Source organism: Rhipicephalus microplus, chromosome X (assembly GCF_043290135.1).
Source record: "Rhipicephalus microplus isolate Deutch F79 chromosome X, USDA_Rmic, whole genome shotgun sequence".
NCBI classification, from domain to species: Eukaryota; Metazoa; Arthropoda; class Arachnida; order Ixodida; family Ixodidae; genus Rhipicephalus; species Rhipicephalus microplus.
Window position 1 is genome coordinate 57,949,850 of NC_134710.1, and position 26,989 is coordinate 57,976,838.

At 48.0% G+C, this 26,989-nt stretch overlaps 1 protein-coding gene and 2 long non-coding RNA genes across 5 annotated transcripts in view; 2 read left to right on the plus strand and 1 right to left on the minus strand.

Moving 5' to 3' along the window:
- The window catches only part of LOC142775397 (uncharacterized), a 123,174-nt gene that overhangs the window by 65,412 nt on the left and 30,773 nt on the right, over window positions 1-26,989 (minus strand). The window lies entirely within an intron of this gene.
- LOC142775394 (uncharacterized) lies at window positions 617-8,609 on the plus strand. Of its 3 annotated transcripts, none has more exons than XR_012886758.1 (5): window positions 617-974; window positions 1,194-1,611; window positions 1,831-3,186; window positions 3,425-3,504; window positions 3,743-4,784. It is a non-coding gene; the product is annotated as an uncharacterized LOC142775394 (long non-coding RNA). The 3 variants fall into 3 exon arrangements; XR_012886757.1 differs by lacking the exon at window positions 617-974 and adding an exon at window positions 8,205-8,609 and having other exon boundaries at window positions 982-1,611; window positions 3,743-4,459; XR_012886756.1 differs by lacking the exon at window positions 617-974 and having other exon boundaries at window positions 982-1,611.
- On the plus strand, window positions 12,437-16,943 carry LOC142775395 (uncharacterized). Its single transcript, XR_012886759.1, has 3 exons — window positions 12,437-13,704; window positions 13,944-15,616; window positions 15,856-16,943. It is a non-coding gene; the product is annotated as an uncharacterized LOC142775395 (long non-coding RNA).

Genomic DNA, 26,989 nt, shown 5'->3' on the forward strand with positions numbered 1-26,989 from the left:
TATGCAAGTTCCTCTTGGGTAAGCTTTGGAAATTCGCGATAGAGAGCTCTGGCAGCAGCACTCGGATGTCAATTTATTGAACGATTTTATTGGCATTCCGGGCATATCTTAAGGTGCTATCGATGCACTGAGTAGTACGGGAGACACCAAATTACCGCAGGGCGAGAACAGTGGTACGAATTTTGTGCAGCTCTTTCGGGGCCACTGATGAAACGGTTTGTTTATTCGTTTCTTCTAGAAAACCTTAGATGAGAGAATACTTGGCTACCTTGGATCCCCTGATGACGAAGCACTGCGGATCCGGCCACTGTCTTTCGGTATGCAAGTTCCTCTTGGGTAAGCTTTGGAAATTCGCGATAGAGAGCTCTGGCAGCAGCACTCAGATGTCAATTTACTGAACGATTTTATTGGCATTCCGGGCATATCTTAAGGTGCTATCGATGCACTGAGTAGTACGGGAGATGCCAAATTACCGCAGGGCGAGAACAGTGGTACGAATTCTGTGCAGCTCTTTCGGGGCCACTGATGGAACGGTTTGTTTATTCGTTTCTTCTAGAAAACCTTAGATGAGAGCAATACTTGGCTGCCTTGGATCCCCTGATGACGAAGCACTGCGGATCCGGCCACTGTCTTTCGGTATGCAAGTTCCTCTTGGGTAAGCTTTGGAAATTCGCGATAGAGAGCTCTGGCAGCAGCACTCGGATGTCAATATACTGAACGATTTTATTGGCATTCCGGGCATATCTTAAGGTGCTATCGATGCACTGTGTAGTACGGGAGACACCAAATTACCGCAGGGCGAGAACAGTGGTACGAATTCTGTGCAGCTCTTTCGGGGCCACTGATGGAACGGTTTGTTTATTCGTTTCTTCTAGAAAACCTTAGATGAGAGCAATACTTGGCTGCATTGGATCCCCTGATGACGAAGCACTGCGGATCCGGCCACTGTCTTTCGGTGTGCAAGTTCCTCTTGGGTAAGCTTTGGAAATTCGCGATAGAGAGCTCTGGCAGCAGCACTCGGATGTCAATTTACTGAACGATTTTATTGGCATTCCGGGCATATCTTAAGGTGCTATCGATGCACTGAGTAGTATGGCAGACGCCAACTTACCGCAGGGCGAGAACAGTGGTACGAATTTTGTGCAGCTCTTACGGGCCACTGATGGAACGGTTTGTTTATTCGTTTCTTCTAGGAAACCTTAGATGAGAGCAATACTTGGCTGCCTTGGATCCCCTGATGACGAAGCACTGCGGATCCGGCCACTGTCTTTCGGTATGCAAGTTCCTCTTGGGTAAGCTTTGGAAATTCGCGATAGAGAGCTCTGGCAGCAGCACTCGGATGTCAATTTACTGAACGATTATATTGGCATTCCGGGCATATCTTAAGGTGCTATCGATGCACTGAGTAGTACGGGAGACACCAAATTACCGCAGGGCGAGAACAGTGGTACGACTTCTGTGCAGCTCTTTCGGGGCCACTGATGGAACGGTTTGTTTATTCGTTTCTTCTAGAAAACCTTAGATGAGAGCAATACTTGGCTGCATTGGATCCCCTGATGACGAAGCACTGCGGATCCGGCCACTGTCTTTCGGTGTGCAAGTTCCTCTTGGGTAAGCTTTGGAAATTCGCGATAGAGAGCTCTGGCAGCAGCACTCGGATGTCAATTTACTGAACGATTTTATTGGCATTCCGGGCATATCTTAAGGTGCTATCGATGCACTGAGTAGTATGGGAGACGCCAACTTACCGCAGGGCGAGAACAGTGGTACGAATTTTGTGCAGCTCTTACGGGCCACTGATGGAACGGTTTGTTTATTCGTTTCTTCTAGGAAACCTTAGATGAGAGCAATACTTGGCTGCCTTGGATCCCCTGATGACGAAGCACTGCGGATCCGGCCACTGTCTTTCGGTATGCAAGTTCCTCTTGGGTAAGTTTTCGAAATTCGCGATAGAGAGCTCTGGCAGCAGCACTCTAATGTCAATTTACTGAACGATTTTATTGGCATTACGGGCATATCTTAAGGTGCTATCGATGCACTGAGTAGTACGTGAGACACCAAATTACCGCAGGGCGAGAACAGTGGTACGAATTTTGTGCAGCTCTTTCGGGGCCACTGATGGAACGGTTTGTTTATTCGTTTCTTCTAGAAATCCTTAGATGAGAGCAATACTTGGCTGCCTTGGATCCCCTGATGACGAAGCACTGCGGATCCGGCCACTGTCTTTCGGTATGCAAGTTCCTCTTGGGTAAGCTTTGGAAATTCGCGATAGAGAGCTCTGGCAACAGCACTCGGATGTCAATTTACTGAACGATTTTATTGGCATTCCGGGCATATCTTAAGGTGCTATCGATGCACTGAGTAGTACGGGAGACGCCAAATTACCGCAGGGCGAGAACAGTGGTAGGAATTCCGTGCAGCTCTTTCGGGGCCACTGATGGAACGGTTTGTTTATTCGTTTCTTCTAGAAAACCTTAGATGAGAGCAATACTTGGCTGCCTTGGATCCCCTGATGACGAAGCACTGCGGATCCGGCCACTGTCTTTCGGTATGCAAGTTCCTCTTGGGTAAGCTTTGGAAATTCGCGATAGAGAGCTCTGGCAGCAGCACTCGGATGTCAATTAATTGAACGATTTCATTTGCATTCTGGGCATATCTTAAGGTGCTATCGATGCACTGAGTAGTACGGGAGACACCAAATTACCGCAGGGCGAGAACAGTGGTACGAATTTTGTGCAGCTCTTTCGGGGCCACTGATGGAACGGTTTGTTTATTCGTTTCTTCTAGAACACCTTAGATGAGGCCAATACTTGGCTGCCTTGGATCCCCTGATGACGAAGCACTGCGGATCCGGCCACTGTCTTTCGGTATGCAAGTTCCTTTTGGGTAAGCTTTGGAAATTCGCGATAGAGAGCTCTGGCAGCAGCACTCGGATGTCAATTTATTGAACGATTTTATTGGTATTCCGGGCATATCTGAAAGAGCTATCGATGCACTGAGTAGTACGGGATACGCCAAATTACCGCAGGGCGAGAACAGTGGTACGAATTCTGTGCAGCTCTTTCGGGGCCACTGATGGAACGGTTTGTTTATTCGTTTCTTCTAGAAAACCTTAGATGAGAGCAATACTTGGCTGCCTTGGATCCCCTGATGACGAAGCACTGCGGATCTGGCCACTGTCTTTCGGTATGCAAGTTCCTCTTGGGTAAGCTTTGGAAATTCGCGATAGAGAGCTCTGGCAGCAGCACTCGGATGTCAATTTACTGAACGATTTTATTGGCATTCCGGGCATATCTTAAGGTGCTATCGATGCACTGAGTAGTACGGTAGACACCAAATTACCGCAGGGCGAGAACAGTGGTACGAATTTTGTGCAGCTCTTTCGGGCCACTGATGGAACGGTTTGTTTATTCGTTTCTTCTAGAAATCCTTAGATGAGAGCAATACTTGGCTGCCTTGGATCCCCTGATGACGAAGCACTGCGGATACGGCCACTGTCTTTCGGTATGCAAGTTCCTCTTGGGTAAGCTTTGGAAATTCGCGATAGAGAGCTCTGGCAGCAGCACTCGGATGTCAATTTACTGAACGATTTTATTGGCATTCCGGGCATATCTTAAGGTGCTATCGATGCACTGAGTAGTATGGGAGACGCCAACTTACCGCAGGGCGAGAACAGTGGTACGAATTTTGTGCAGCTCTTACGGGCCACTGATGGAACGGTTTGTTTATTCGTTTCTTCTAGGAAACCTTAGATGAGAGCAATACTTGGCTGCCTTGGATCCCCTGATGACGAAGCACTGCGGATCCGGCCACTGTCTTTCGGTATGCAAGTTCCTCTTGGGTAAGTTTTCGAAATTCGCGATAGAGAGCTCTGGCAGCAGCACTCGGATGTCAATTTACTGAACGATTTTATTGGCATTCCGGGCATATCTTAAGGTGCTATCGATGCAATGAGTAGTACGGGAGACACCAAATTACCGCAGGGCGAGAACAGTGGTACGAATTTTGTGCAGCTCTTTCGGGCCACTGATGGAACGGTTTGTTTATTCGTTTCTTCTAGGAAACCTTAGATGAGAGCAATACTTGGCTGCCTTGGATCCCCTGATGACGAAGCACTGCGGATCCGGCCACTGTCTTTCGGTATGCAAGTTCCTCTTGGGTAAGCTTTGGAAATTCGCGATAGAGAGCTCTGGCAGCAGCATTCGGATGTCAATTTACTGAACGATTTTATTGGCATTCCGGGCATATCTTAAGGTGCTATCGATGCACTGAGTAGTACGGGAGACACCAAATTACCGCAGGGCGAGAACAGTGGTACGAATTCTGTGCAGCTCTTTCGGGGCCACTGATGGAACGGTTTGTTTATTCGTTTCTTCTAGAAAACCTTAGATGAGAGCAATACTTGGCTCCCTTGGATCCCCTGATGACGAAGCACTGCGGATCCGGCCACTGTCTTTCGGTATGCAAGTTCCTCTTGGGTAAGCTTTGGAAATTCGCGATAGAGAGCTCTGGCAGCAGCAATCGGATGTCAATTTACTGAACGATTTTATTGGCATTCCGGGCATATCTTAAGGTGCTATCGATGCACTGAGTGGTACGAGAGACGCCAAATTACCGCAGGGCGAGAACAGTGGTACGAATTTAGTGCAGCTCTTTCGGGGCCACTGATTGAACGGTTTGTTTATTCGTTTCTTCTAGAAAACCTTAGATGAGAGCAATACTTGGCTGCCTTGGATCCCCTGATGACGAAGCACTGCGGATCCGGCCACTGTCTTTCGGTATGCAAGTTCCTCTTGGGTAAGCTTTGGAAATTCGCGATAGAGAGCTCTGGCAGCAGCACTCGGATGTCAATTTACTGAACGATTTTATTGGCATTCCGGGCATATCTTAAGGTGCTATCGATGCACTGAGTAGTACGGGAGACGCCAAATTACCGCAGGGCGAGAACAGTGGTACGAATTTAGTGCAGCTCTTTCGGGGCCACTGATTGAACGGTTTGTTTATTCGTTTCTTCTAGAGAACCTTAGATGAGAGCAATACTTGGCTGCCTTGGATCCCCTGATGACGAAGCACTGCGGATCCGGCCACTGTCTTTCGGTATGCAAGTTCCTTTTGGGTAAGCTTTGGAAATTCGCGATAGAGAGCTCTGGCAGCAGCACTCGGATGTCAATTTATTGAACGATTTTATTGGCATTCCGGGCATATCTTAAGGTGCTATCGATGCACTGAGTAGTACGGGCGACACCAAATTACCCCAGGGCGAGAACAGTGGTACGAATTTTGTGCAGCTCTTTCGGGGCCACTGATGGAACGGTTTGTTTATTCGTTTCTTCTAGAAATCCTTAGATGAGAGCAATACTTGGCTGCCTTGGATCCCCTGATGACGAAGCACTGCGGATCCGGCCACTGTCTTTCGGTATGCAAGTTCCTCTTGGGTAAGCTTTGGAAATTCGCGATAGAGAGCTCTGGCAGCAGCACTCGGATGTCAATTTACTGAACGATTTTATTGGAATTCCTGGCATATCTTAAGGTGCTATCGATGCACTGAGTAGAACGGGAGATGCCAAATTACCGCAGGGCGAGAACAGTGGTACGAATTTAGTGCAGCTCTTTCGGGGCCACTGATGGAACGGTTTGTTTATTCGTTTCTTCTAGAAAACCTTAGATGAGAGCAATACTTGGCTGCCTTGGATCCCCTGATGACGAAGCACTGCGGATCCGGCCACTGTCTTTCGGTATGCAAGTTCCTTTTGGGTAAGCTTTGGAAATTCGCGATAGCGAGCTCTGGCAGCAGCACTCGGATGTCAATTTATTGATCGATTTTATTGGCATTCTGGGCATATCTTAAGGTGCTATCGATGCACTGAGTAGTACGGGCGACACCAAATTACCCTAGGGCGAGAACAGTGGTACGAATTTTGTGCAGCTCTTTCGGGGCCACTGATGGAACGGTTTGTTTATTCGTTTCTTCTAGAAAACCTTAGATGAGAGCAATACTTGGCTGCCTTGGATCCCCTGATGACGAAGCACTGCGGATCCGGCCACTGTCTTTCGGTATGCAAGTTCCTCTTGGGTAAGCTTTGGAAATTCGCGATAGAGAGCTCTGGCAACAGCACTCGGATGTCAATTTACTGAACGATTTTATTGGCATTCCGGGCATATCTTAAGGTGCTATCGATGCACTGAGTAGTACGGGAGACGCCAAATTACCGCAGGGCGAGAACAGTGGTAGGAATTCCGTGCAGCTCTTTCGGGGCCACTGATGGAACGGTTTGTTTATTCGTTTCTTCTAGAAAACCTTAGATGAGAGCAATACTTGGCTGCCTTGGATCCCCTGATGACGAAGCACTGCGGATCCGGCCACTGTCTTTCGGTATGCAAGTTCCTCTTGGGTAAGCTTTGGAAATTCGCGATAGAGAGCTCTGGCAGCAGCACTCGGATGTCAATTAATTGAACGATTTCATTTGCATTCTGGGCATATCTTAAGGTGCTATCGATGCACTGAGTAGTACGGGAGACACCAAATTACCGCAGGGCGAGAACAGTGGTACGAATTTTGTGCAGCTCTTTCGGGGCCACTGATGGAACGGTTTGTTTATTCGTTTCTTCTAGAACACCTTAGATGAGGCCAATACTTGGCTGCCTTGGATCCCCTGATGACGAAGCACTGCGGATCCGGCCACTGTCTTTCGGTATGCAAGTTCCTTTTGGGTAAGCTTTGGAAATTCGCGATAGAGAGCTCTGGCAGCAGCACTCGGATGTCAATTTATTGAACGATTTTATTGGTATTCCGGGCATATCTGAAAGAGCTATCGATGCACTGAGTAGTACGGGATACGCCAAATTACCGCAGGGCGAGAACAGTGGTACGAATTCTGTGCAGCTCTTTCGGGGCCACTGATGGAACGGTTTGTTTATTCGTTTCTTCTAGAAAACCTTAGATGAGAGCAATACTTGGCTGCCTTGGATCCCCTGATGACGAAGCACTGCGGATCTGGCCACTGTCTTTCGGTATGCAAGTTCCTCTTGGGTAAGCTTTGGAAATTCGCGATAGAGAGCTCTGGCAGCAGCACTCGGATGTCAATTTACTGAACGATTTTATTGGCATTCCGGGCATATCTTAAGGTGCTATCGATGCACTGAGTAGTACGGTAGACACCAAATTACCGCAGGGCGAGAACAGTGGTACGAATTTTGTGCAGCTCTTTCGGGCCACTGATGGAACGGTTTGTTTATTCGTTTCTTCTAGAAATCCTTAGATGAGAGCAATACTTGGCTGCCTTGGATCCCCTGATGACGAAGCACTGCGGATACGGCCACTGTCTTTCGGTATGCAAGTTCCTCTTGGGTAAGCTTTGGAAATTCGCGATAGAGAGCTCTGGCAGCAGCACTCGGATGTCAATTTACTGAACGATTTTATTGGCATTCCGGGCATATCTTAAGGTGCTATCGATGCACTGAGTAGTATGGGAGACGCCAACTTACCGCAGGGCGAGAACAGTGGTACGAATTTTGTGCAGCTCTTACGGGCCACTGATGGAACGGTTTGTTTATTCGTTTCTTCTAGGAAACCTTAGATGAGAGCAATACTTGGCTGCCTTGGATCCCCTGATGACGAAGCACTGCGGATCCGGCCACTGTCTTTCGGTATGCAAGTTCCTCTTGGGTAAGTTTTCGAAATTCGCGATAGAGAGCTCTGGCAGCAGCACTCGGATGTCAATTTACTGAACGATTTTATTGGCATTCCGGGCATAACTTAAGGTGCTATCGATGCAATGAGTAGTACGGGAGACACCAAATTACCGCAGGGCGAGAACAGTGGTACGAATTTTGTGCAGCTCTTTCGGGCCACTGATGGAACGGTTTGTTTATTCGTTTCTTCTAGGAAACCTTAGATGAGAGCAATACTTGGCTGCCTTGGATCCCCTGATGACGAAGCACTGCGGATCCGGCCACTGTCTTTCGGTATGCAAGTTCCTCTTGGGTAAGCTTTGGAAATTCGCGATAGAGAGCTCTGGCAGCAGCATTCGGATGTCAATTTACTGAACGATTTTATTGGCATTCCGGGCATATCTTAAGGTGCTATCGATGCACTGAGTAGTACGGGAGACACCAAATTACCGCAGGGCGAGAACAGTGGTACGAATTCTGTGCAGCTCTTTCGGGGCCACTGATGGAACGGTTTGTTTATTCGTTTCTTCTAGAAAACCTTAGATGAGAGCAATACTTGGCTCCCTTGGATCCCCTGATGACGAAGCACTGCGGATCCGGCCACTGTCTTTCGGTATGCAAGTTCCTCTTGGGTAAGCTTTGGAAATTCGCGATAGAGAGCTCTGGCAGCAGCAATCGGATGTCAATTTACTGAACGATTTTATTGGCATTCCGGGCATATCTTAAGGTGCTATCGATGCACTGAGTGGTACGAGAGACGCCAAATTACCGCAGGGCGAGAACAGTGGTACGAATTTAGTGCAGCTCTTTCGGGGCCACTGATTGAACGGTTTGTTTATTCGTTTCTTCTAGAAAACCTTAGATGAGAGCAATACTTGGCTGCCTTGGATCCCCTGATGACGAAGCACTGCGGATCCGGCCACTGTCTTTCGGTATGCAAGTTCCTCTTGGGTAAGCTTTGGAAATTCGCGATAGAGAGCTCTGGCAGCAGCACTCGGATGTCAATTTACTGAACGATTTTATTGGCATTCCGGGCATATCTTAAGGTGCTATCGATGCACTGAGTAGTACGGGAGACGCCAAATTACCGCAGGGCGAGAACAGTGGTACGAATTTAGTGCAGCTCTTTCGGGGCCACTGATTGAACGGTTTGTTTATTCGTTTCTTCTAGAGAACCTTAGATGAGAGCAATACTTGGCTGCCTTGGATCCCCTGATGACGAAGCACTGCGGATCCGGCCACTGTCTTTCGGTATGCAAGTTCCTTTTGGGTAAGCTTTGGAAATTCGCGATAGAGAGCTCTGGCAGCAGCACTCGGATGTCAATTTATTGAACGATTTTATTGGCATTCCGGGCATATCTTAAGGTGCTATCGATGCACTGAGTAGTACGGGCGACACCAAATTACCCCAGGGCGAGAACAGTGGTACGAATTTTGTGCAGCTCTTTCGGGGCCACTGATGGAACGGTTTGTTTATTCGTTTCTTCTAGAAATCCTTAGATGAGAGCAATACTTGGCTGCCTTGGATCCCCTGATGACGAAGCACTGCGGATCCGGCCACTGTCTTTCGGTATGCAAGTTCCTCTTGGGTAAGCTTTGGAAATTCGCGATAGAGAGCTCTGGCAGCAGCACTCGGATGTCAATTTACTGAACGATTTTATTGGAATTCCTGGCATATCTTAAGGTGCTATCGATGCACTGAGTAGAACGGGAGATGCCAAATTACCGCAGGGCGAGAACAGTGGTACGAATTTAGTGCAGCTCTTTCGGGGCCACTGATGGAACGGTTTGTTTATTCGTTTCTTCTAGAAAACCTTAGATGAGAGCAATACTTGGCTGCCTTGGATCCCCTGATGACGAAGCACTGCGGATCCGGCCACTGTCTTTCGGTATGCAAGTTCCTTTTGGGTAAGCTTTGGAAATTCGCGATAGCGAGCTCTGGCAGCAGCACTCGGATGTCAATTTATTGATCGATTTTATTGGCATTCTGGGCATATCTTAAGGTGCTATCGATGCACTGAGTAGTACGGGCGACACCAAATTACCCTAGGGCGAGAACAGTGGTACGAATTTTGTGCAGCTCTTTCGGGGCCACTGATGGAACGGTTTGTTTATTCGTTTCTTCTAGAAAACCTTAGATGAGAGCAATACTTGGCTGCCTTGGATCCCCTGATGACGAAGCACTGCGGATCCGGCCACTGTCTTTCGGTATGCAAGTTCCTCTTGGGTAAGCTTTGGAAATTCGCGATAGAGAGCTCTGGCAGCAGCACTCGGATGTCAATTTATTGAACGATTTTATTTGCATTCCCGGCATATCTTAAGGTGCTATCGATGCACTGAGTAGTACGGGAGACACCAAATTACCGCAGGGCGAGAACAGTGGTACGAATTTTGTGCAAGTCTTTCGGGGCCACTGATGGAATGGTTTGTTTATTCGTTTCTTCTAGAACACCTTAGATGAGGCCAATACTTGGCTGCCTTGGATCCCCTGATGACGAAGCACTGCGGATCCGGCCACTGTCTTTCGGTATGCAAGTTCCTTTTGGGTAAGCTTTGGAAATTCGCGATAGAGAGCTCTGGCAGCAGCACTCGGATGTCAATTTATTGAACGATTTTATGGGTATTCCGGGCATATCTTAAAGAGCTATCGATGCACTGAGTAGTACGGGATACGCCAAATTACCGCAGGGCGAGAACAGTGGTAGGAATTCTGTGCAGCTCTTTCGGGGCCACTGATGGAACGGTTTGTTTATTCGTTTCTTCTAGAAAACCTTAGATGAGAGCAATACTTGGCTGCCTTGGATCCCCTGATGACGAAGCACTGCGGATCCGGCCACTGTCTTTCGGTATGCAAGTTCCTCTTGGGTAAGCTTTGGAAATTCGCGATTGAGAGCTCTGGCAGCAGCACTCGGATGTCAATTTACTGAACGATTTTATTGGCATTCCGGGCATATCTTAAGGTGCTATCGATGCACTGAGTAGTACGGGAGACACCAAATTACCGCAGGGCGAGAACAGTGGTACGAATTTTGTGCAGCTCTTTCGGGCCACTGATGGAACGGTTTGTTTATTCGTTTCTTCTAGAAATCCTTAGATGAGAGCAATACTTGGCTGCCTTGGATCCCCTGATGACGAAGCACTGCGGATACGGCCACTGTCTTTCGGTATGCAAGTTCCTCTTGGGTAAGCTTTGGAAATTCGCGATAGAGAGCTCTGGCAGCAGCACTCGGATGTCAATTTACTGAACGATTTTATTGGCATTCCGGGCATATCTTAAGGTGCTATCGATGCACTGAGTAGTATGGGAGACGCCAACTTACCGCAGGGCGAGAACAGTGGTACGAATTTTGTGCAGCTCTTACGGGCCACTGATGGAACGGTTTGTTTATTCGTTTCTTCTAGGAAACCTTAGATGAGAGCAATACTTGGCTGCCTTGGATCCCCTGATGACGAAGCACTGCGGATCCGGCCACTGTCTTTCGGTATGCAAGTTCCTCTTGGGTAAGTTTTCGAAATTCGCGATAGAGAGCTCTGGCAGCAGCACTCGGATGTCAATTTACTGAACGATTTTATTGGCATTCCGGGCATATCTTAAGGTGCTATCGATGCACTGAGTAGTACGGGAGACACCAAATTACCGCAGGGCGAGAACAGTGGTACGAATTTTGTGCAGCTCTTTCGGGCCACTGATGGAACGGTTTGTTTATTCGTTTCTTCTAGGAAACCTTAGATGAGAGCAATACTTGGCTGCCTTGGATCCCCTGATGACGAAGCACTGCGGATCCGGCCACTGTCTTTCGGTATGCAAGTTCCTCTTGGGTAAGCTTTGGAAATTCGCGATAGAGAGCTCTGGCAGCAGCATTCGGATGTCAATTTACTGAACGATTTTATTGGCATTCCGGGCATATCTTAAGGTGCTATCGATGCACTGAGTAGTACGGGAGACACCAAATTACCGCAGGGCGAGAACAGTGGTACGAATTCTGTGCAGCTCTTTCGGGGCCACTGATGGAACGGTTTGTTTATTCGTTTCTTCTAGAAAACCTTAGATGAGAGCAATACTTGGCTCCCTTGGATCCCCTGATGACGAAGCACTGCGGATCCGGCCACTGTCTTTCGGTATGCAAGTTCCTCTTGGGTAAGCTTTGGAAATTCGCGATAGAGAGCTCTGGCAGCAGCAATCGGATGTCAATTTACTGAACGATTTTATTGGCATTCCGGGCATATCTTAAGGTGCTATCGATGCACTGAGTGGTACGAGAGACGCCAAATTACCGCAGGGCGAGAACAGTGGTACGAATTTAGTGCAGCTCTTTCGGGGCCACTGATTGAACGGTTTGTTTATTCGTTTCTTCTAGAAAACCTTAGATGAGAGCAATACTTGGCTGCCTTGGATCCCCTGATGACGAAGCACTGCGGATCCGGCCACTGTCTTTCGGTATGCAAGTTCCTCTTGGGTAAGCTTTGGAAATTCGCGATAGAGAGCTCTGGCAGCAGCACTCGGATGTCAATTTACTGAACGATTTTATTGGCATTCCGGGCATATCTTAAGGTGCTATCGATGCACTGAGTAGTACGGGAGACGCCAAATTACCGCAGGGCGAGAACAGTGGTACGAATTTAGTGCAGCTCTTTCGGGGCCACTGATTGAACGGTTTGTTTATTCGTTTCTTCTAGAGAACCTTAGATGAGAGCAATACTTGGCTGCCTTGGATCCCCTGATGACGAAGCACTGCGGATCCGGCCACTGTCTTTCGGTATGCAAGTTCCTTTTGGGTAAGCTTTGGAAATTCGCGATAGAGAGCTCTGGCAGCAGCACTCGGATGTCAATTTATTGAACGATTTTATTGGCATTCCGGGCATATCTTAAGGTGCTATCGATGCACTGAGTAGTACGGGCGACACCAAATTACCCCAGGGCGAGAACAGTGGTACGAATTTTGTGCAGCTCTTTCGGGGCCACTGATGGAACGGTTTGTTTATTCGTTTCTTCTAGAAATCCTTAGATGAGAGCAATACTTGGCTGCCTTGGATCCCCTGATGACGAAGCACTGCGGATCCGGCCACTGTCTTTCGGTATGCAAGTTCCTCTTGGGTAAGCTTTGGAAATTCGCGATAGAGAGCTCTGGCAGCAGCACTCGGATGTCAATTTACTGAACGATTTTATTGGAATTCCGGGCATATCTTAAGGTGCTATCGATGCACTGAGTAGAACGGGAGACGCCAAATTACCGCAGGGCGAGAACAGTGGTACGAATTTAGTGCAGCTCTTTCGGGGCCACTGATGGAACGGTTTGTTTATTCGTTTCTTCTAGAAAACCTTAGATGAGAGCAATACTTGGCTGCCTTGGATCCCCTGATGACGAAGCACTGCGGATCCGGCCACTGTCTTTCGGTATGCAAGTTCCTTTTGGGTAAGCTTTGGAAATTCGCGATAGCGAGCTCTGGCAGCAGCACTCGGATGTCAATTTATTGATCGATTTTATTGGCATTCTGGGCATATCTTAAGGTGCTATCGATGCACTGAGTAGTACGGGCGACACCAAATTACCCTAGGGCGAGAACAGTGGTACGAATTTTGTGCAGCTCTTTCGGGGCCACTGATGGAACGGTTTGTTTATTCGTTTCTTCTAGAAAACCTTAGATGAGAGCAATACTTGGCTGCCTTGGATCCCCTGATGACGAAGCACTGCGGATCCGGCCACTGTCTTTCGGTATGCAAGTTCCTCTTGGGTAAGCTTTGGAAATTCGCGATAGAGAGCTCTGGCAGCAGCACTCGGATGTCAATTTATTGAACGATTTTATTTGCATTCCCGGCATATCTTAAGGTGCTATCGATGCACTGAGTAGTACGGGAGACACCAAATTACCGCAGGGCGAGAACAGTGGTACGAATTTTGTGCAGCTCTTTCGGGGCCACTGATGGAATGGTTTGTTTATTCGTTTCTTCTAGAACACCTTAGATGAGGCCAATACTTGGCTGCCTTGGATCCCCTGATGACGAAGCACTGCGGATCCGGCCACTGTCTTTCGGTATGCAAGTTCCTTTTGGGTAAGCTTTGGAAATTCGCGATAGAGAGCTCTGGCAGCAGCACTCGGATGTCAATTTATTGAACGATTTTATGGGTATTCCGGGCATATCTTAAAGAGCTATCGATGCACTGAGTAGTACGGGATACGCCAAATTACCGCAGGGCGAGAACAGTGGTAGGAATTCTGTGCAGCTCTTTCGGGGCCACTGATGGAACGGTTTGTTTATTCGTTTCTTCTAGAAAACCTTAGATGAGAGCAATACTTGGCTGCCTTGGATCCCCTGATCACGAAGCACTGCGGATCCGGCCACTGTCTTTCGGTATGCAAGTTCCTCTTGGGTAAGCTTTGGAAATTCGCGATAGAGAGCTCTGGCAGCAGCACTCGGATGTCAATTTACTGAACGATTTTATTGGCATTCCGGGCATATCTTAAGGTGCTATCGATGCACTGAGTAGTACGGGAGACACCAAATTACCGCAGGGCGAGAACAGTGGTACGAATTTTGTGCAGCTCTTTCGGGCCACTGATGGAACGGTTTGTTTATTCGTTTCTTCTAGAAAACCTTAGATGAGAGCAATACTTGGCTGCCTTGGATCCCCTGATGACGAAGCACTGCGGATCCGGCCACTGTCTTTCGGTATGCAAGTTCCTCTTGGGTAAGCTTTGGAAATTCGCGATAGAGAGCTCTGGCAGCAGCACTCGGATGTCAATTTATTCAACGATTTTATTGGCATTCCGGGCATATCTTAAGGTGCTATCGATGCACTGAGTAGTACGGGAGACACCAAATTACCGCAGGGCGAGAACAGTGGTACGAATTTTGTGCAGCTCTTTCGGGCCACTGATGGAACGGTTTGTTTATTCGTTTCTTCTAGGAAACCTTAGATGAGAGCAATACTTGGCTGCCTTGGATCCCCTGATGACGAAGCACTGCGGATCCGGCCACTGTCTTTCGGTATGCAAGTTCCTCTTGGGTAAGCTTTGGAAATTCGCGATAGAGAGCTCTGGCAGCAGCATTCGGATGTCAATTTACTGAACGATTTTATTGGCATTCCGGGCATATCTTAAGGTGCTATCGATGCACTGAGTAGTACGGGAGACACCAAATTACCGCAGGGCGAGAACAGTGGTACGAATTCTGTGCAGCTCTTTCGGGGCCACTGATGGAACGGTTTGTTTATTCGTTTCTTCTAGAAAACCTTAGATGAGAGCAATACTTGGCTCCCTTGGATCCCCTGATGACGAAGCACTGCGGATCCGGCCACTGTCTTTCGGTATGCAAGTTCCTCTTGGGTAAGCTTTGGAAATTCGCGATAGAGAGCTCTGGCAGCAGCAATCGGATGTCAATTTACTGAACGATTTTATTGGCATTCCGGGCATATCTTAAGGTGCTATCGATGCACTGAGTGGTACGAGAGACGCCAAATTACCGCAGGGCGAGAACAGTGGTACGAATTTAGTGCAGCTCTTTCGGGGCCACTGATTGAACGGTTTGTTTATTCGTTTCTTCTAGAAAACCTTAGATGAGAGCAATACTTGGCTGCCTTGGATCCCCTGATGACGAAGCACTGCGGATCCGGCCACTGTCTTTCGGTATGCAAGTTCCTCTTGGGTAAGCTTTGGAAATTCGCGATAGAGAGCTCTGGCAGCAGCACTCGGATGTCAATTTACTGAACGATTTTATTGGCATTCCGGGCATATCTTGAGGTGCTATCGATGCACTGAGTAGTACGGGAGACGCCAAATTACCGCAGGGCGAGAACAGTGGTACGAATTTAGTGCAGCTCTTTCGGGGCCACTGATTGAACGGTTTGTTTATTCGTTTCTTCTAGAGAACCTTAGATGAGAGCAATACTTGGCTGCCTTGGATCCCCTGATGACGAAGCACTGCGGATCCGGCCACTGTCTTTCGGTATGCAAGTTCCTTTTGGGTAAGCTTTGGAAATTCGCGATAGAGAGCTCTGGCAGCAGCACTCGGATGTCAATTTATTGAACGATTTTATTGGCATTCCGGGCATATCTTAAGGTGCTATCGATGCACTGAGTAGTACGGGCGACACCAAATTACCCCAGGGCGAGAACAGTGGTACGAATTTTGTGCAGCTCTTTCGGGGCCACTGATGGAACGGTTTGTTTATTCGTTTCTTCTAGAAATCCTTAGATGAGAGCAATACTTGGCTGCCTTGGATCCCCTGATGACGAAGCACTGCGGATCCGGCCACTGTCTTTCGGTATGCAAGTTCCTCTTGGGTAAGCTTTGGAAATTCGCGATAGAGAGCTCTGGCAGCAGCACTCGGATGTCAATTTACTGAACGATTTTATTGGAATTCCGGGCATATCTTAAGGTGCTATCGATGCACTGAGTAGAACGGGAGACGCCAAATTACCGCAGGGCGAGAACAGTGGTACGAATTTAGTGCAGCTCTTTCGGGGCCACTGATGGAACGGTTTGTTTATTCGTTTCTTCTAGAAAACCTTAGATGAGAGCAATACTTGGCTGCCTTGGATCCCCTGATGACGAAGCACTGCGGATCCGGCCACTGTCTTTCGGTATGCAAGTTCCTTTTGGGTAAGCTTTGGAAATTCGCGATAGCGAGCTCTGGCAGCAGCACTCGGATGTCAATTTATTGATCGATTTTATTGGCATTCTGGGCATATCTTAAGGTGCTATCGATGCACTGAGTAGTACGGGCGACACCAAATTACCCTAGGGCGAGAACAGTGGTACGAATTTTGTGCAGCTCTTTCGGGGCCACTGATGGAACGGTTTGTTTATTCGTTTCTTCTAGAAAACCTTAGATGAGAGCAATACTTGGCTGCCTTGGATCCCCTGATGACGAAGCACTGCGGATCCGGCCACTGTCTTTCGGTATGCAAGTTCCTCTTGGGTAAGCTTTGGAAATTCGCGATAGAGAGCTCTGGCAGCAGCACTCGGATGTCAATTTATTCAACGATTTTATTGGCATTCCGGGCATATCTTAAGGTGCTATCGATGCACTGAGTAGTACGGGAGACACCAAATTACCGCAGGGCGAGAACAGTGGTACGAATTTTGTGCAGCTCTTTCGGGGCCACTGATGGAACGGTTTGTTTATTCGTTTCTTCTATTAAACCTTAGATGAGAGCAATACTTGGCTACCTTGGATCCCCTGATGACGAAGCATTGCGGATCCGGCCACTGTCTTTCGGTATGCAAGTTCCTCTTGGGTAAGCTTTGGAAATTCGCGATAGAGAGCTCTGGCAGCAGCACTCGGATGTCAATTTACTGAACGATTTTATTGGCATTCCGGGCATATCTTAAGGTGCTATCGATGCACTGAGTAGTACGGGAGACGCCAAATTACCGCAGGGCGAGAACAGTGGTACGAATTCTGTGCAGCTCTTTCGGGGCCACTGATGGAACGGTTTGTTTATTCGTTTCTTCTAGAAAACCTTAGATGAGAGCAATACTTGGCTGCCTTGGATCCCCTGATGACGAAGCACTGCGGATCCGGCCACTGTCTTTCGGTGTGCAAGTTCCTCTTGGGTAAGCTTTGGAAATTCGCGATAGAGAGCTCTGGCAGCAGCACTCGGATGTCAATTTACTGAACGATTTTATTGGCATTCCGGGCATATCTTAAGGTGCTATCGATGCACTGAGTAGTACGGGAGACGCCAAATTACCGCAGGGCGAGAACAGTGGTACGAATTCTGTGCAGCTCTTTCGGGGCCACTGATGTAACGGTTTGTTTATTCGTTTCTTCTAGAAAACCTTAGATGAGAGCAAAACTTGGCTGCCTTGGATCCCCTGATGACGAAGCACTGCGGATCCGGCCACTGTCTTTCGGTATGCAAGTTCCTTTTGGGTAAGCTTTAAAAATTCGCGATAGAGAGCTCTGGCAGCAGCACTCGGATGTCAATTTATTGAACGATTTTATTGGCATTCCGGGCATATCTTAAGGTGCTATCGATGCACTGAGTAGTACGGGAGACACCAATTTACCGCAGGGCGAGAACAGTGGTACGAATTTTGTGCAGCTCTTTCGGGGCCACTGATGGAATGGTTTGTTTATTCGTTTCTTCTAGAACACCTTAGATGAGGCCAATACTTGGCTGCCTTGGATCCCCTGATGACGAAGCACTGCGGATCCGGCCACTGTCTTTCGGTATGCAAGTTCCTTTTGGGTAAGCTTTGGAAATTCGCGATAGAGAGCTCTGGCAGCAGCACTCGGATGTCAATTTATTGAACGATTTTATTGGTATTCCGGGCATATCTTAAAGAGCTATCGATGCACTGAGTAGTACGGGATACGCCAAATTACCGCAGGGCGAGAACAGTGGTACGAATTCTGTGCAGCTCTTTCGGGGCCACTGATGGAACGGTTTGTTTATTCGTTTCTTCTAGAAAACCTTAGATGAGAGCAATACTTGGCTGCCTTCGATCCCCTGATGACGAAGCACTGCGGATCCGGCCACTGTCTTTCGGTATGCAAGTTCCTCTTGGGTAAGCTTTGGAAATTCGCGATAGAGAGCTCTGGCAGCAGCACTCGGATGTCAATTTACTGAACGATTTTATTGGCATTCCGGGCATATCTTAAGGTGCTATCGATGCACTGAGTAGTACGGGAGACACCAAATTACCGCAGGGCGAGAACAGTGGTACGAATTTTGTGCAGCTCTTTCGGGCCACTGATGGAACGGTTTGTTTATTCGTTTCTTCTAGAAAACCTTAGATGAGAGCAATACTTGGCTGCCTTGGATCCCCTGATGACGAAGCACTGCGGATCCGGCCACTGTCTTTCGGTATGCAAGTTCGTCTTGGGTAAGCTTTGGAAATTCGCGATAGAGAGCTCTGGCAGCAGCACTCGGATGTCAATTTATTGAACGATTTTATTGGCATTCCGGGCATATCTTAAGGTGCTATCGATGCACTGAGTAGTACGGGAGACACCAAATTACCGCAGGGCGACAACAGTGGTACGAATTTTGTGCAGCTCTTTCGGGGCCACTGATGGAACGGTTTGTTTATTCGTTGCTTCTAGAAAACCTTAGATGAGAGCAATACTTGGCTACCTTGGATCCCCTGATGACGAAGCACTGCGGATCCGGCCACTGTCTTTCGGTATGCAAGTTCCTCTTGGGTAAGCTTTGGAAATTCGCGATAGAGAGCTCTGGCAGCAGCACTCGGATGTCAATTTACTGAACGATTTTATTGGCATTCCGGGCATATCTTAAGGTGCTATCGATGCACTGAGTAGTACGGGAGACGCCAAATTACCGCAGGGCGAGAACAGTGGTACGAATTCTGTGCAGCTCTTTCGGGGCCACTGATGGAACGGTTTGTTTATTCGTTTCTTCTAGAAAACCTTAGATGAGAGCAATACTTGGCTGCCTTGGATCCCCTGATGACGAAGCACTGCGGATCCGGCCACTGTCTTTCGGTATGCAAGTTCCTCTTGGGTAAGCTTTGGAAATTCGCGATAGAGAGCTCTGGCAGCAGCACTCGGATGTCAATATACTGAACGATTTTATTGGCATTCCGGGCATATCTTAAGGTGCTATCGATGCACTGAGTAGAACGGCAGACACCAAATTACCGCAGGGCGAGAACAGTGGTACGAATTTTGTGCAGCTCTTTCGGGCCACTGATGGAACGGTTTGTTTATTCGTTTCTTCTAGAAAACCTTAGATGAGAGCAATACTTGGCTGCCTTGGATCCCCTGATGACGAAGCACTGCGGATCCGGCCACTGTCTTTCGGTATGCAAGTTCCTCTTGGGTAAGCTTTGGAAATTCGCGATAGAGAGCTCTGGCAGCAGCACTCGGATGTCAATTTATTGAACGAATTTATTGGCATTCCGGGCATATCTTAAAGTGCTATCGATGCACTGAGTAGTACGGGAGACACCAAATTACCGCAGGGCGAGAACAGTGGTACGAATTTTGTGCAGCTCTTTCGGGGCCACTTATGGAACGGTTTGTTTATTCGTTTCTTCTAGAAAACCTTAGATGAGAGCAATACTTGGCTACCTTGGATCCCCTGATGACGAAGCACTGCGGATCCGGCCACTGTCTTTCGGTGTGCAAGTTCCTCTTGGGTAAGCTTTGGAAATTCGCGATAGAAAGCTCTGGCAGCAGCACTCGGATGTCAATTTACTGAACGATTTTATTGGCATTCCGGGCATATCTTTGAGTAGTACGGGAGACGCCAAATTACCGCAGGGCGAGAACAGTGGTACGAATTCTGTGCAGCTCTTTCGGGGCCACTGATGTAACGGTTTGTTTATTCGTTTCTTCTAGAAAACCTTAGATGAGAGCAAAACTTGGCTGCCTTGGATCCCCTGATGACGAAGCACTGCGGATCCGGCCACTGTCTTTCGGTATGCAAGTTCCTTTTGGGTAAGCTTTAAAAATTCGCGATAGAGAGCTCTGGCAGCAGCACTCGGATGTCAATTTATTGAACGATTTTATTGGCATTCCGGGCATATCTTAAGGTGCTATCGATGCACTGAGTAGTACGGGAGACACCAATTTACCGCAGGGCGAGAACAGTGGTACGAATTTTGTGCAGCTCTTTCGGGGCCACTGATGGAACGGTTTGTTTATTCGTTTCTTCTAGAAATCCTTAGATTAGAGCAATACTTGGCTGCCTTGGATCCCCTGATGACGAAGCACTGCGGATCCGGCCACTGTCTTTCGGTATGCAAGTTCCTCTTGGGTAAGTTTTGGAAATTTGCGATAGAGAGCTCTGGCAGCAGCACTCGGATGTCAATTTACTGAACGATTTTATTGGCATTCCGGGCATATCTTAAGGTGCTATCGATGCACTGAGTAGTACGGGAGACACCAAATTACCGCAGGGCGATAACAGTGGTACGAATTTTGTGCAGCTCTTTCGGGGCCACTGATGGAACGGTTTGTTTATTCGTTTCTTCTAGAAAACCTTACATGAGAGCAATACTTGGCTGCCTTGGATCCCCTGATGACGAAGCACTGCGGATCCGGCCACTGTCTTTCGGTATGCAAGTTCCTCTTGGGTAAGCTTTGGAAATTCGCGATAGAGAGCTCTGGCAGCAGCACTCGGATGTCAATTTACTGAACGATTTTATTGGCATTCCGGGCATATCTTAAGGTGCTATCGATGCACTGAGTAGTACGGGAGACACCAAATTACCGCAGGGCGAGAACAGTGGTACGAATTTTGTGCAGCTCTTTCGGGCCACTGATGGAACGGTTTGTTTATTCGTTTCTTCTAGGAAACCTTAGATGAGAGCAACACTTGGCTGCCTTGGATCCCCTGATGACGAAGCACTGCGGATCCGGCCACTGTCTTTCGGTATGCAAGTTCCTCTTGGGTAAGCTTTGGAAATTCGCGATAGAGAGCTCTGGCAGCAGCACTCGGATGTCAATTTACTGAATGATTTTATTGGCATTCTGGGCATATCTTAAGGTGCTATCGATGCACTGAGTAGTACAGGAGACACAAAATTACCGCAGGGCGAGAACAGTGGTACGAATTCTGTGCAGCTCTTTCGGGGCCACTGATGGAACGGTTTGTTTATTCGTTTCTTCTAGAAAACCTTAGATGAGAGCAATACTTGGCTGCCTTGGATCCCCTGATGACGAAGCACTGCGGATCCGGCCACTGTCTTTCGGTGTGCAAGTTCCTCTTGGGTAAGCTTTGGAAATTCGCGATAGAGAGCTCTGGCAGCAGCACTCGGATGTCAATTTACTGAACGATTTTATTGGCATTCCGGGCATATCTTAAGGTGCTATCGATGCACTGAGTAGTACGGGAGACGCCAAATTACCGCAGGGCGAGAACAGTGGTACGAATTCTGTGCAGCTCTTTCGGGGCCACTGATGTAACGGTTTGTTTATTCGTTTCTTCTAGAAAACCTTAGATGAGAGCAATACTTGGCTGCCTTGGATCCCCTGATGACGAAGCACTGCGGATCCGGCCACTGTCTTTCGGTATACAAGTTCCTTTTGGGTAAGCTTTAAAAATTCGCGATAGAGAGCTCTGGCAGCAGCACTCGGATGTCAATTTATTGAACGATGTTATTGGCATTCCGGGCATATCTTAAGGTGCTATCGATGCACTGAGTAGTACGGGAGACACCAATTTACCGCAGGGCGAGAACAGTGGTACGAATTTTGTGCAGCTCTTTCGGGGCCACTGATGGAACGGTTTGTTTATTCGTTTCTTCTAGAAATCCTTAGATGAGAGCAATACTTGGCTGCCTTGGATCCCCTGATGACGAAGCACTGCGGATCCGGCCACTGTCTTTCGGTATGCAAGTTCCTCTTGGGTAAGCTTTGGAAATTCGCGATAGAGAGCTCTGGCAGCAGCACTCGGATGTCAATTTACTGAACGATTTTATTGGCATTCCGGGCATATCTTAAGGTGCTATCGATGCACTGAGTAGTACGGGAGACACCAAATTACCGCAGGGCGAGAACAGTGGTACGAATTTTGTGCAGCTCTTTCGGGCCACTGATGGAACGGTTTGTTTATTCGTTTCTTCTAGAAAACCTTAGATGAGAGCAATACTTGGCTGCCTTGGATCCCCTGATGACGAAGCACTGCGGATCCGGCCACTGTCTTTCGGTATGCAAGTTCCTCTTGGGTAAGCTTTGGAAATTCGCGATAGAGAGCTCTGGCAGCAGCACTCGGATGTCAATTTATTGAACGATTTTATTGGCATTCCGGGCATATCTTAAGGTGCTATCGATGCACTGAGTAGTACGGGAGACGCCAAATTACCGCAGGGCGAGAACAGTGGTACGAATTCTGTGCAGCTCTTTCGGGGCCACTGATGGAACGGTTTGTTTATTCGTTTCTTCTAGAAAACCTTAGATGAGAGCAATACTTGGCTGCCTTGGATCCCCTTATGACGAAGCACTGCGGATCCGGCCACTGTCTTTCGGTATGCAAGTTCCTCTTGGGTAAGCTTTGGAAATTCGCGATAGAGAGCTCTGGCAGCAGCACTCGGATGTCAATTTACTGAACGATTTTATTGGCATTCGGGGCATATCTTAAGGTGCTATCGATGCACTGAGTAGTACGGGAGACACCAAATTACCGCAGGGCGAGAACAGTGGTACGAATTTTGTGCAGCTCTTTCGGGCTACTGATGGAACGGTTTGTTCATTCGTTTTTTCTAGAAAACCTTAGATGAGAGCAATACTTGGCTGCCTTGGATCCCCTGATGACGAAGCACTGCGGATCCGGCCACTGTCTTTCGGTATGCAAGTTCCTCTTGGGTAAGCTTTGGAAATTCGCGATAGAGAGCTCTGGCAGCAGCACTCGGATGTCAATTTATTGAACGAATTTATTGGCATTCCGGGCATATCTTAAGGTGCTATCGATGCACTGAGTAGTACGGGAGACACCAAATTACCGCAGGGCGAGAACAGTGGTACGAATTTTGTGCAGCTCTTTCGGGGCCACTGATGGAACGGTTTGTTTATTCGTTTCTTCTAGAAAACCTTAGATGAGAGCAATACTTGGCCGCCTTGGATCCCCTGATGACGAAGCACTGCGGATCCGGCCACTGTCTTTCGGTGTGCAAGTTCCTCTTGGGTAAGCTTTGGAAATTCGCGATAGAGAGCTCTGGCAGCAGCACTCGGATGTCAATTTACTGAACGATTTTATTGGCATTCCGGGCATATCTTAAGGTGCTATCGATGCACTGAGTAGTACGGGAGACGCCAAATTACCGCAGGGCGAGAACAGTGGTACGAATTCTGTGCAGCTCTTTCGGGGCCACTGATGTAACGGTTTGTTTATTCGTTTCTTCTAGAAAACCTTAGATGAGAGCAAAACTTGGCTGCCTTGGATCCCCTGATGACGAAGCACTGCGGATCCGGCCACTGTCTTTCGGTATGCAAGTTCCTTTTGGGTAAGCTTTAAAAATTCGCGATAGAGAGCTCTGGCAGCAGCACTCGGATGTCAATTTATTGAACAATTTTATTGGCATTCCGGGCAAATCTTAAGGTGCTATCGATGCACTGAGTAGTACGGGAAACACCAATTTACCGCAGGGCGAGAACAGTGGTACGAATTTTGTGCAGCTCTTTCGGGGCCACTGATGGAACGGTTTGTTTATTCGTTTCTTCTAGAAATCCTTAGATGAGAGCAATACTTGGCTGCCTTGGATCCCCTGATGACGAAGCACTGCGGATCCAGCCACTGTCTTTCGGTATGCAAGTTCCTCTTGGGTAAGCTTTGGAAATTCGCGATAGAGAGCTCTGGCAGCAGCACTCGGATGTCAATTTACTGAACGATTTTATTGGCATTCCGGGCATATCTTAAGGTGCTATCGATACACTGAGTAGTATGGGAGACGCCAACTTACCGCAGGGCGAGAACAGTGGTACGAATTTTGTGCAGCTCTTACGGGCCACTGATGGAACGGTTTGTTTATTCGTTTCTTCTAGGAAACCTTAGATGAGAGCAATACTTGGCTGCCTTCGATCCCCTGATGACGAAGCACTGCGGATCCGGCCACTGTCTTTTGGTATGCAAGTTCCTCTTGGGTAAGTTTTGGAAATTTGCGATAGAGAGCTCTGGCAGCAGCACTCGGATGTCAATTTACTGAACGATTTTATTGGCATTCCGGGCATATCTTAAGGTGCTATCGATGCACTGAGTAGTACGGGAGACACCAAATTACCGCAGTGCGAGAACAGTGGTACGAATTTTGTGCAGCTCTTTCGGGGCCACTGATGGAACGGTTTGTTTATTCGTTTCTTCTAGAAAACATTACATGAGAGCAATACTTGGCTGCCTTGGATCCCCTGATGACGAAGCACTGCGGATCCGGCCACTGTCTTTCGGTATGCAAGTTCCTCTTGGGTAAGCTTTGGAAATTCGCGATAGAGAGCTCTGGCAGCAGCACTCGGATGTCAATTTACTGAACGATTTTATTGGCATTCCGGGCATATCTTAAGGTGCTATCGATGCACTGAGTAGTACGGAAGACACCAAATTAACGCAGGGCGAGAACAGTGGTACGAATTTTGTGCAGCTCTTTCGGGCCACTGATGGAACGGTTTGTTTATTCGTTTCTTCTAGGAAACCTTAGATGAGAGCAATACTTGGCTGCCTTGGATCCCCTGATGACGAAGCACTGCGGATCCGGCCACTGTCTTTCGGTATGCAAGTTCCTCTTGGGTAAGCTTTGGAAATTCGTGATAGAGAGCTCTGGCAGCAGCACTCGGATGTCAATTTACTGAACGATTTTATTGGCATTCCGGGCATATCTTAAGGTGCTATCGATGCACTGAGTAGTACGGGAGACACCAAATTACCGCAGGGCGAGAACAGTGGTAGGAATTCTGTGCAGCTCTTTCGGGGCCACTGATGGAACGGTTTGTTTATTCGTTTCTTCTAGAAAACCTTAGATGAGAGCAATACTTGGCTGCCTTGGATCCCCTGATGACGAAGCACTGCGGATCCGGCCACTGTCTTTCGGTGTGCAAGTTCCTCTTGGGTAAGCTTTGGAAATTCGCGATAGAGAGCTCTGGCAGCAGCACTCGGATGTCAATTTACTGAACGATTTTATTGGCATTCCGGGTAATCTTAAGGTGCTATCGATGCACTGAGTAGTACGGGAGACGCCAAATTACCGCAGGGCGAGAACAGTGGTACGAATTCTGTGCAGCTCTTTCGGGGCCACTGATGTAACGGTTTGTTTATTCGTTTCTTCTAGAAAACCTTAGATGAAAGCAATACTTGGCTGCCTTGGATCCCCTGATGACGAAGCACTGCGGATCCGGCCACTGTCTTTCGGTATGCAAGTTCCTTTTGGGTAAGGTTTAAAAATTCGCGATAGAGAGCTCTGGCAGCAGCACTCGGATGTCAATTTATTGAACGATTTTATTGGCATTCCGGGCATATCTTAAGGTGCTATCGATGCACTGAGTAGTACGGGAGACACCAATTTACCGCAGGGCGAGAACAGTGGTACGAATTTTGTGCAGCTCTTCGGGGCCACTGATGGAACGGTTTGTTTATTCGTTTCTTCTAGAAATCCTTAGATGAGAGCAATACTTGGCTGCCTTGCATCCCCTGATGACGAAGCACGGCGGATCCAGCCACTGTCTTTCGGTATGCAAGTTCCTCTTGGGTAAGCTTTGGAAATTCGCGATAGAGAGCTCTGGCAGCAGCACTCGGATGTCAATTTACTGAACGATTTTATTGGCATTCCGGGCATATCTTAAGGTGCTATCGATGCACTGAGTAGTATGGGAGACGCCAACTTACCGCAGGGCGAGAACAGTGGTACGAATTTTGTGCAGCTGTTACGGGCCACTGATGGAACGGTTTGTTTATTCGTTTCTTCTAGGAAACCTTAGATGAGAGCAATACTTGGCTGCCTTGGATCCCCTGATGACGAAGCACTGCGGATCCGGCCACTGTCTTTCGGTATGCAAGTTCCTCTTGGGTAAGTTTTAGAAATTTGCGATAGAGAGCTCTGGCAGCAGCACTTGGATGTCAATTTACTGAACGATTTTATTGGCATTCCGGGCATATCTTAAGGTGCTATCGATGCACTGAGTAGTACGGGAGACACCAAATTACCGCAGGGCGAGAACAGTGGTACGAATTTTGTGCAGCTCTTTCGGGGCCACTGATGGAACGGTTTGTTTATTCGTTTCTTCTAGAAAACCTTACATGAGAGCAATACTTGGCTGCCTTGGATCCCCTGATGACGAAGCACTGCGGATCCGGCCACTGTCTTTCGGTATGCAAGTTCCTCTTGGGTAAGCTTTGGAAATTCGCGATAGAGAGCTCTGGCAGCAGCACTCGGATGTCAATTTACTGAACGATTTTATTGGCATTCCGGGCATATCTTAAGGTGCTATCGATGCACTGAGTAGTACGGGAGACACCAAATTACCGCAGGGCGAGAACAGTGGTACGAATTTTGTGCAGCTCTTTCGGGCCACTGATGGAACGGTTTGTTTATTCGTTTCTTCTAGGAAATCTTAGATGAGAGCAATACTTGGCTGCCTTGGATCCCCTGATGACGAAGCACTGCGGATCCGGCCACTGTCTTTCGGTATGCAAGTTCCTCTTGGGTAAGCTTTGGAAATTCGCGATAGAGAGCTCTGGCAGCAGCACTCGGATGTCAATTTACTGAACGATTTTATTGGCATTCCGGGCATATCTTAAGGTGCTATCGATGCACTGAGTAGTACGGGAGACACCAAATTACCGCAGGGCGAGAACAGTGGTACGAATTCTGTGCAGCTCTTTCGGGGCCACTGATGGAACGGTTTGTTTATTCGTTTCTTCT